Below are 11881 nucleotides of genomic sequence, written 5' to 3'. Positions count from 1 at the left end.
AGTAATGTCATTTCAGGATTTTCCATCGAAACACAGTTATAATTTTTTTGAGCAAAGCAAAATTTCCCAAAATTCCATACCTCTGATTCATTCAACAGTTCATCCGTTAACTATTTGAATTACTTAGGGCGTTGTGTCCTGCTATCTAACAAAATTACAAATGATAAGTGTTTTATAGGTAGCGTTGACCTAAACTATTGATCAAACTAACATTTTAGGAAGTTATTAAGTGCAAGTAAACAAATCATGGGCGACTCTAAATCGGGTAAATATTGAAAGAAATCAAATTTTTTCATGATTTCTGCACATTATAAACCTTTTCCTTGTTTATATCGACTGCAATTATTATTGCAAAACACACGAAACTGAAGAGTAATTGCTTATTTAGAATAAATAAACGCCTGTGCGAAACTGGCAATAGTTCCCTGGAGATTCATATGAATGTCCAAATTGTCTTTATTTCCTTTAGAACCTCTTCTCCTCCCCCTCAACCTAAAAAATAAAAAAAATAAAACAAATGGTATTTGCACGGCAACACCACGATCTCTATTTAAATCCGTACATAGATTTGTAGCATCGTCGCTAACGCTTGATGTTGTTGTTAATAGAATTGTTAATCAGCTTTGCTTAATTTTTTCTCTCATAGTTTTATTCTTGCCTGGCATCTGCTTATAATTACATGTAATCTTGAATTCATAGTTTTCATATCAGAACGCATCAGTGGCGGATCCAGGATTTTTTTAGGGGGGGGCAAAATAGGTTTGTCCAATGAACTTGCGTTAGGAGCAAGTTTAATTAACCCAAACTTGCGTTAATTAATTAAATTACAATACTTCAGACTCTGTTAGGGGGGCACGCGCCCCCTCACCCCTCCCGCTGGATCCGCCACTGGAACGCAAAGTCAATTATCGAAGTTAAGACAAAAGATAGATAAAGCTATAAAGTTCATGGCTGAGGACAGGCACTTATGCAGTAATTTTTTTTAATGCATGAAAAATTTGTTTATATTAGTTTTGTTAGGTTATTACGAGTCGAACAAACATTTGGGGAGTTCAACACCCTACTAACCCTCCCCCTGGATACGACCTTGCGTATCCTAATGTAACTTAGCTGTCAAACAGCGCTGAATTAGCCTAAATCTAAAACATGTCTACATTAAAATGGACAAATTTACCATTTCTCACAGCTATTTCATTCAAAACAATGTCTTGTGGACAAAGACATAGTTAGGATTTTCCAAAGAGATGGGGATGTTTTCAAAACTTGAGAATGAAAGTAATAACAATGTCAAGTCAATAACCTTGGAATTTTATAAACTTTCTAATGTTGCAAATAGCTAGAACTCATGACTTTTATCATGAACTTGTAGGTTTTGACAGAAGTGGGGTAACTTCTTGTTCTTATTTTGGAATATGTATATTCAGTCTGAGGAAGGTTACTAGTTCCAAGACTTCTTACGAGTTTTTTATTTTTTTAACTAAGTTTGCACGTAAATCAAAGTTTTACCTTTAATTGCTGTTTTTAGCAATCTTAATTAGTCCTAGTATCTGACCGTTTAAAAAAACACACCAAAAAAACAAAGTGATGTTGAAACAACATGACTAGCCTACCGAAGGTATTTAAAAAGTATTTTCAATGTTTAATAACTTGTGTACGTCTCATATCTTCTGGGGACATCATCCCGGAGGCTAGCAACTCCATATTTGGTCGGTAAGATGGTGATACCACTCCAAAAGAGCAATCAACGAAAGCATTTTGTATATTTATGAAAACACTTCCTTACGTATGTAATATTTATAATATTTATTATTAAATAGCGAAATTTATAATTTAATGTATAAATTTAACCCTGCGTGAAATTTATAAAATTTAGGAACATTTTTAAAGAGAAAACTTTTTTATTAAATATCATTTTGAACAGTTTCTTAAAAGGCATTCGGTGTCACGATGGCTAGCGAGTCGCCTTTCTAGTTTCTTAATGAGAACTCTGTTAGTTGTTTAGAATTTGGTTGAGTGGCTGGCCTTTTTAAGTTGAGTTTATTGGTTTTTATTGTTTTAAATTTGTTTATTTTTATTTTGAAAATTATGTTCTTCCGCGCTGTTAGCTCTTTTAGTCATCCAATATGGATTTTCGTTTCATTTTGATATCGACTTTGTTTGGTTGTCTTTTTCTCTGGTCTTTATCGTTCGCACCGAAAATGTAAACTTGATTCTTTGATACCTTCTCTAATCATAGGCAGCGCAATCGCGCTGCCTAAGAAAAGAACGATGTTGGCACAATGTATTATTTTTTATTTATTTTTTTTCCATACCAGGGCACTTCGTATCAAAGGAGTTGTCATAGAAACTTCGAAAAGGGCTCATTCGATTGGAAATTGGAGTGGCTAGTGCCTTTTTTAATAGTCGGAAGTGATTGGAGGACAACTAGCCGCCCCCACGCCCATCATTCCCCCAAACACATCCAGAAAAAATTTTGAGATAGCTATTTTGTTCAGCGTAGTTGATGACCTGATAGAAAATATGTTTTCGAGGGTACACTTCCCCACAACCCTCAGGGCAAGGGTTCTAAATTATGCCCTGGGGGTATATAGAACGATGTTGGCACAATGTATTATTTATCTTATTCATGTCTTATTTCAGAGTTCAGAGCAAACACATCTAAAATCTAAAATCGGATAACTTATGAATATTATTAAATCAGTGAATTTCGTAACAACAATTGGCTTGGGATTATAGTCACGTATACTCCCGTTCTATGTGTGTCAATTAATTCGTTGGTGATAGACTTTTGGCGAGAAGTGGATACTTTTCTTGAAGCTTTTGGTGAATTTGAGATTGGATAATTATTGATTGGATATTTATTTTTCGTGAACTGGGATGTCAGAAAACAGTGATGATGCTTAGCAGGTTCCATGGATCACTGGGCCAGGTTTCCATAGAGTTGATAGCCACTGCAGCCGTGGGCCTACCCACGTGAAGATAAGTCTTTTTCCTGCTTTTTTCTCGCCTTTTCGTCGAAGTCGTGATGCCCTTGTTTCAGGATGATGACCTTGCCCTGGCATGCTTTGTGGGATATCCTTAATGGCCAGTCAAAATTCTCCGTTCTGTCGCAGATAAATCTGGTCGATTCAAGTACCAAGTATCTTGCTACGTATCACATGAAGTTGAAATGGTTTTGTAACAAAATTTAAAAAATTCGAATCTAACAAAACCGAAGCTATGAAAAAAGTTGGAAAGGGAGTTAAAGGCGCTTTTGAGGAACTCGCTCTCAGCCCGCTTGTTTATAAAAATTCGGCTACAAGTTCAGATACTTCGGGGCTTATTGAGCGAACTCTTAAAGATGTAGCAGTAACAAAAGAAAATATGAAACAGGCTATTGCGCAGAAAGTTAACGAAGCACTTAAAATTCACCCCTCGACCACACCATCCGCTGCTGAAATTGAAAAGATAATTGGCGTAGTTCACGATGCGATAATATTGGAATTTACTCCGAGATTTGACAGGATTGAAAAAGACCTCAAAATCAACTAGTTGTCAAAATCAACTAGAATTACTTGAAAATCGAATTGCTCGAGTTGAAGCCAAGCTCGATGATGCTGACCAAGAGTTGAGACTGGATACACTACTGTTCAATGGTGTCTAGCAACCCCCCGGTGTTGAAGTAAAAGATGCAACAATGAATACTATACGCAATAAGATGGCATTCTCAGGTCTTGCTGATATTGATGTTATGTCTGTGCATAGGTTTCGTCTGAACTCTGATGATAGCCGCTCTGATAAAATTGCTCCAGTTTTAGTGAAGTTTAAAGACCGCCACACAGCTGTGAAAGTTTTTGCTTGCAAAAAAAACCTTGTGAACACGAAGATTGTTATGGCTGAGAACCTAACAAAGAAAAAAAGAGAATTGTTGAATGCTGCAAGGGAAAAGTACGGCAATAAGTTCGGTGGTCAAACCAAGGTCGGATCTATGTCTGTCCGGAGAATGCAACTTCTGCTCGTCGACTTTTGTCTCTGAATGACATATTCGATCGTGATTGAGTGTCCTGTTTTTTTTTTTTTTTTTTTTTTTTTTTTCTTTAATTTTAATTTTGAGTATTTTTATTTATTCTTATTGTTATTATTATTCAATTATTCCTATTTCCTTTTTTCCAGTTTATATATGGGTTTTATCTCTAATGAAGAAAACAAGATCGTGGCTTTGTATTTTACTTTTTTAATACGATTAGCCTACTCCCAATACCTCGGTTAGAGTTGCTTGAAAAAAATTCACTCTCAGTTGATGATGTTTTATCACATAAGATAGGTCTCCATTTTCAAGATCGAGTTGATGAATGCCCAAAGTCACTCCGTCCTAGCCGCTACGTTCGTTTTGAAGGGTTTGGTCAAATTAAAAAAAGAGATGTATAGTTTGTGTGTTGCTCAATGGAATTGCCACATAACGTCGGCTTTTGAAGAAATTGTTCAGTTTTTAAGTAATATTCACATGTGACTGAAGTTTTGGGAATTTGTGAATCATTCTTGAGTATGTATAGTCTTCTCTCTTCCTACGCTTTTCCATGTTACAACTGATATCAAAGTCGCGGCAGTCAATGGGGCGCGGGGGACTTGCATTTTTGGTGAGAGAGGGATTGAATTTTAAGGAAAGGGAGGACTTTTATTTATGGAATGAAGGTAAGATTGAAATTGTTTCTATTGAGATTGAAACAGATAATGGTAAAAAGTTAATTGTTTGCCTGGTTTATAGACCCTCTGGTGCTCATCCGGAGGAATTTTTTCAGGAGTTTGATCCGTTTTTAAGTAGGGCCCAGTATAGTCGATCAGAGTGCGTTATTCTGGGTGATTTTAACTTTGATTTATTGACTTTAAGTAGTTTTAATTTAGAATTTTTAAATCTTTTATTATCTCATGATTTGTACCCAGTGAATCTGATTCCTTCCCGTATCACTGCTCAGTCGGCAACATTAATTGATAACATATTTGTTTCTTCAAACCAATTGATGCAAGCATTCTGTTATATTCTCCTTCAACCTGCTTCTGAACACCTCCCGATTGTTTGTATGATAAATAATATTAAAACTTCGGCTAAAAACCAAAGTAAGAGAGTTTATAGAGATATGAGAGACAATAACTTGAGAAGGCTGAAAGAGGAAGTTAGTACTTTAGCATGGGATGAAGTTAGCGAAGAGCAAAATGCAACTACAGCGTTCGACAGGTTTATGAATATTCTCTTACCGGTATATGAGGTGTCTTGTCCTCTGAGGAAAAAAGAAAAATGAACCAAGAAAGGCAAGGGTGACCAAAAAATTGCTTAAAATGATGGGAATACGAAACCAGCTTTTTAAAGAACATTTACAGAGCCCAGAAAATGTGAGTTTATTTGAAGAATTTAAACGAGTGAGAACCAAAGTTAATCATACGTGTCGTAGTGAGAAAAAAACATATTATGCTTCTGTTTTTGATGGTAAAAGTAGTGATGCAAAAGGAGCCTGGTGACTAATAAATGAGATTTTAAAAGGGAGGACTGGTGATAATGATAGAGTAAAAAGTCTGTTGGTGAATGGAAGTGAAATCACTGATAAACAGGAAATGGCAGATAAATTCGGAAAATATTTCACGAACGTAGGCGCAAGTATTAAGGAAGAAGTAGCTAAAAAGTCTAGAAGACATATGGAGAAGTCCTTTATTGATACTCGAGGCGAAGGACGCATTTTTTCGTTCGAGAAGTGCACAGCAAAGGAGATTAAGAGCACACTGAAAGGACGGAATAGATGGACTTAATCTTAGAGCTGTAAATGCTATCCTAGTTTATATATTACCTTGTCTAATTGATTTAATAAATCTATCACTCCAGACCGGTGAATTCCCTACTGGTCTTAAAATGGCAAAGGTAATACCATTGTATAAAAGAGGTAACAAACAAAAACTATTAAATTGGCGAGCGATTTCGTTATTACCTATTTTTCCTCATATATTTGAAAAGGTAATTCCCAGGAGACTTTATGAATATTTGGATAAACTAGGAAAATTGTTTGACACCCAATTCGGATTCCGCAGTAAAAATTCTACTAGCCATGCTGTTCACCATCTTCTGTATGTAGTCAATGGAGCTCTAGAAAAAGGTTTTATTCCTTTAACGATCTTTGTCGACTTCAAAAAAGCCTTCGACACTGTGGATTTTGAGTTGTTGCTGTGTCGCATGTCTAGTCTGGGGATAAAAGATGTTTGCTTGGATTGGTTTAAATTATATTTGAATGGAAGGTCAACTAAAGTAATGTTAGGTGACATCGTTAGTGGAGTCTATCCTGTAAAATGTGGAGTTCCACAAGGCTCAGTCCTGGGTCCGTTACTCTTTCTCATATACGTCGATACTCTGAGGTTCTACATGCCTGAAGCAACTGTTACAGCATTTGCAGATGATACTTCTTTGACGATTTTTTCAGGGTCACTGGAAGAACTAGTGGATAAAGCAAACTGGACGCTGGAAAACCTTTTGGTGTTTACCTCCTTGAGTTACCTTGCTGTTAATACTTCTAAGACAAATTATATGATTTTTAGTAGGGTAGAAAAATTTTAAATAGTGCATCTATAGTATTTGAAAATTTGTCGCTTTCACAGGTTTTTGAAAATGAATATTTAGGATTTTATGTTGATAATAATTTGAGTTCGAAGAAACACATAAATATGATTTCTTCTAAACTTGCACGAGGTCTTGGAGTGATGCGGCGTTTGAAACACGTGTTACCTTTAACTGTTTTAAGAAATATATATCATACTGTTTTTCATCGTTTTATTGTTTATGGTTGCTGTAGATTCTTCAGAATAAGGCACTTCGAGTACTGGGTGAGTTTGTTCAGTATGAGCATACGCGTGAATGTTTTATCAGTTTTAGACTTTTAAATGTTCATCACATCAGGGACCATCAGGCGGGAATGTTTACTTACCAAGTGCTTAATAGATTATCTCCAGAATATTTTAGAGATTTTTTTAATTTACAATTCTGATTATCATCATCATAGGACTAGATGTCGTGGAAGCTTAGTCTCAGAAGTAAGGAGTACGAGTCCATCTAGTTTTGCAATTAGAAATTATACAGTTAATTTGTGGAATGGTTTTCCGGAGAGCATTAGGGACTCAGCAAACCAGTTTCAGTTTAAAATTAAATTAAAAAAGTTTTTGTAAGGTGGGAATAAATATTTTTTTTTTTTTTAATTATTATTTGGGAGAGTTAAATTGTATTTAATGGTATGAAAAGAGTAGGAAGAGTGAATGAGTTTGGTTTATGATAAAAGATTGTGTGACGCTGCTCAAACCACAATAGTGGCTTAATAAAACGTCATATGTTCTTACCATTTCTACGTTTGTTAATAATGTTATTCAAAAAAATGTGGTAAGTGTTAAGTATGATGTAATTATTAGTTGAAAATCTCATCTCATCTCATCTCATCTCATCTCATCTTTAGAGCAGGGCACTTCGTATCGAAGAAGTTATCGTTGAAACTTCGAAAAGGGCTCTTTCAATTGGAAATTGGATTGGCTTATGCCCTTTTTAATAGTCGAAAGTGATTGGAAGGCGACTGACACCCCTTCCACGCCCACCATTTCCCCAAACACATCCAATCAAAATTTTGAGAAAGCCATTTTGTTCAGCGTAGTTGATTTCAAAATATAAATTTTGTTTTTAAGGAGGAAACTTCCTCTACAGCCCTCAAGGCAAGGGTTGTAGGTTATGCCCTGGGGGCACATAATGTTTTTTTTAGAAGGTGTTGTCGTAGAAACTTCAAAAAAGGCTCATTTGATTGGAAATTCAAAGGGCTAGTGTCTTTTTTAATAGTCGAAAGTGATTGGAGGGCAACTAACCCCCCTCTCACGCCTACCTTTTCCCCAAACACATCCAACCAGAATTCCAAGATAGCCATTTTATTCAACGTAGTTTGAAGTTCAGGAAATTAGATCCTTGAAGGTGGCAACCCCCCACAGTCCTCAGGGCAAGGACTATAATTTATATTCTGGGGGCATATAAGTTTCTTATAGAAAGCATTGTTAAGGAAAACTTAAGAAAGGCGCTTATTCGATTAAAAACTTAAATGGCTATTCCTTTTTTCAATAGTAGAAAAAGATTGGAAGGCAACTAACACCCCTTCCACGCCCATCATTTCCCCAAACACATCCAATAAAAATTTTGAGATAACCATTTTGTTCCACGCTGTTCAAAGTTCAGGAAATTATACCTTTGAGCAGGACACTCTCCCCACAGTCTTCAGGGCAAGGGTTATGAGTTATGCCCTTGGGACATAGAAGGAATTTATTGAAATCTTTGTCGTAGAAACTTGAAAAAGGGCTCATTCAATTGGAAATTCAAAAGTCTAGTGCCCTTTTTAATAGCCGAAAGTGATTTGAGGGCACCCCTATGCCTTCGCAAGGCCAGAACATAATTTGCACTTGACTGAAAAAAATACAAATGAATGTGCATAGTCAGTTTAATATACATATACTTATATTTAGTAATCAAAATTTTAATATTATTTGATTTATTAAATTTATAAAAGTAAAAACATTTATATTTTTTTTAGTGAAGTGCAAATTTTGTTCTGGCCTTGGGAAGGCATAGGGGTTTTGAGCCAAATTTATGTTAATTTCTGCTCGTTTTGAGTTTTATTAATTAATATTATTGAAGAAGGGAAGCAGCTGTCTGCCTGAACAAAGTGTCATTCAAGGATCGAAGGCCCAAGGTGCAGATTGTAGCTAGTAGAAAGAAACAGCAAAAAGGTCGTGAGTAAAAATTATGTTTCTGAAAATATTATTGAACTTCAGTGTCAAGAGTGGGTAATAAAGACAGTCGACTCATAGTTACACTAGTTGTAGTTTTTTTTAGGTTTAAAGTTCATTTTTGCTCTATACTTGTTTAAATACTTTCGCATGAAAAAAAAGTAAAATTTAATTTAATTTCTGTTTTTTCCCTAGAGCTTTCGTTTTAACTGATTACCACAAATGAAGACTTTTAAGTTAATTAGAAAGTGTTCGCAACACCACAGCTTTAAAAATAAATCTTCATTTTACCTTAATCGAGAAGAATTTTATTTTGGAAAATGCTTTTACGTTTAAATATTCTAATAAATAAATATTTCTTATGTTTATTTAGTTTTAAAAACAAAGGATGACAACTGCCCTTACCCCACCCCCCTCGTTTTGTCGGAACAATGTGTATTTTCAACTGTCTTGTGCTTTTTCGTAATTCTTTTGAATCAATATGTTAATGAGTCAATGAGAAAAAGAGTATTGTAATCAATAATGGTGCTAAAATTTGTAGCTTTTACCCCTCCCCCAATTTTATTTTTGCTATTATTCACCTATTCTCTCCACTCTCAACACGAATTTTTATTTTACCCTAAACGTGTGATATGACCCGTAATTTTGAAATGTTGAAAAATCCTTTTTTTTTTAATTTCAATCAATTTATGTTGTAACTGAGATTAAATGTACTTTTAGTTCAAATTTTTCTTAATTTTCTGTTTTAAAAATTTAATACTATTCCTGTGTAATTTACGCAGATGGCTTTCACCAAAGATTAAAAAAGGAATACATTACTGCTTGTCCGAGGGGCCGAAAAATCCCCTAATATATCTATTGGATATTTGGAATAACCGTCTTGTACTTTTTCGTAATTCTTTTGAATCAATATGTTAATGAGTCAGTGAGAAAAAATTATTGTAATCAAAAATGGTGCTAAAATTTGTAGCTTTTACCCCTCCCCCAATTTTATTTTTGCTACTATTCACCTATTCTCTTCACTCTCAACACGAATTTTTATTTTACCCTAAACGTGTTATATGACCCATAATTTTGAAATATTGAAAAATACTTTTTTTGAAATGTCGTTCAATTTATGTTGTAACTGAGATTAAATATACTTTTAGTTCTAATTGTTCTCCTTTTCTGTTTTTAAAATTTAATATTATTTTTGTGTAATTTACGCACATGCCTTTCACCAAAGATTAAAAAAGGAATACACCACTGCTTGTCCGAGGGGACCAAAATATCCCATAATATATATTTGGCATAATTTAGAGTGCTTTGTTCATGCCATTATAGTTGTGCATTTACAAATTCAACGTGTTCATGCTAAAATTAAAAACGTATAGCGTAATATGATGGACAAAGGGATTGATCTTGCTGGTATCTGTTCTGTTATTTAGAAAGAACACTGATTCTTGACAACGTCAATAGTATGAATATGTATTATTCCGCAGATAGTATATGAAAGACTTCTCTTTATTCTGTTTAGTGCTGCTATTCACTTTTCATTAAAGAAATAATAGCTTGTTAGTCATTTTCATTTAGCAAATAGTATGAATATAGCTATAAAGGCTCGGTTGTTTAGATAATTGCTTCTCGATATTTTTAATATAATAGAAATCTTAAATATTTCAAAAGATATTTTTAGTCAACTTACAACTCACTTATAGCATCAATAATTTCTGGTAACTATTTATTTTGTCAATAGAGTCTTATATCTCATTAGATATTTATTATTATTGATGCTTGCTTATTCATTTTTTTTATTTGTATGTAAATTTGCTAGAAATATATTTATAAACAAAATATTCTATTATAAATGATTAACTTTTTCTGACTGACTGTAACCTCCAGCTTGAGAAATGAGAGCTTAGACATGGAAGGTCCAGGTGCTGGCGGTATTATTTCAATGTGAGATGCAGTGACATCTAATTTGTTTTCGTTTTCCAGGTTTCGTTAGTTTAAACTATTGACCAAACGATCGTCACCGGGAGTTGTTAAGTGTTAGTAAACAAACTATGAGTGATTCTAAATCAGGTAAATATTGAAAGATTTCAACTTATTTCATGACTATGTAACATAAAAAAATCTTGGTTCTTTGTATATATTGATTGCGAAAATTCATTCAACACGCACCAAACTTGAGAGCAATCACTCATTTCAAGGTAGAATGCTGTATATCAGTTAGAAGACTGACAAGTACTTGTATAGAGTAGTTTTCTGGGGCATGAATGGAGAGCATTCTAATTCCTTCGATTTTTGCTTATAGCAGTTTCGAGGGTGCCACCTATTGTCTCGCTATTAAACTAACTGGTATATTTTTTTATTCGCTTTTGCTTCTTCTATTATAAATAAAATACTTCTTTTATTCTTCTTCTATTATAAATTAATAATTCTTAGCAGCTTTTTATCTATTTAAATTTAATGCCACAAAAGAACGTTTTTATTTGTAAATTTTTACTTTACTATTGTCGTGCAAATAAGAAAAATAGCCCAGTTCAGTTGTCTTGATTTACCACATGTTGTGATTCAAAATTTAAAGAAAATTTATGTTATCAAGATAAGTTATGAGTTCTAGAAAGTAGATTCATAAGAACTAGGTCAGTTTTTGAAATTCTGTGAAGGTAAACATACTAAGCATGAATATACAATTTGTTTTTTAGTAGTTTTGGCCCTGATTTTTTCAAGAGGCTTATATTTCTAGTTGTTCCTCTTTTTGATCTCAATAGCAGCTCATATTTTGAAACAGCAGTAAATGGGCAATCCCCTCCCATTTTCTTCACTGTAATAGATAGATAGATCGTGTATTTCAAAAAGCCCAAGAGCCATATACACACAAAAAACATGAAAATAGAAAAATTACAACAGAGCAAATTACAAACACACATTAACATGAATACATAGCGAAAAATACCTTCTGGTAAAATACAAAAAAAAAAAAAAACTTTAATTCCATATAATTAATAATAATTAATTGTAAAAATATTTCCTTCTCTTTAATTCCTTCTCTATGTACGCACCAATACGAAATATTGTGGTTTGATACTACTTTGTAAGATATTTGGAAGCAGCAAAACAATCCCATGTA

Source organism: Artemia sp. Qi Xiang Cuo, chromosome 1 (genome assembly GCF_049724085.1).
Source record: "Artemia sp. Qi Xiang Cuo chromosome 1, ASM4972408v1, whole genome shotgun sequence".
NCBI classification, from domain to species: domain Eukaryota; kingdom Metazoa; phylum Arthropoda; class Branchiopoda; order Anostraca; family Artemiidae; genus Artemia; species Artemia sp. Qi Xiang Cuo.
This window is presented reverse-complemented; position numbering follows the sequence as displayed.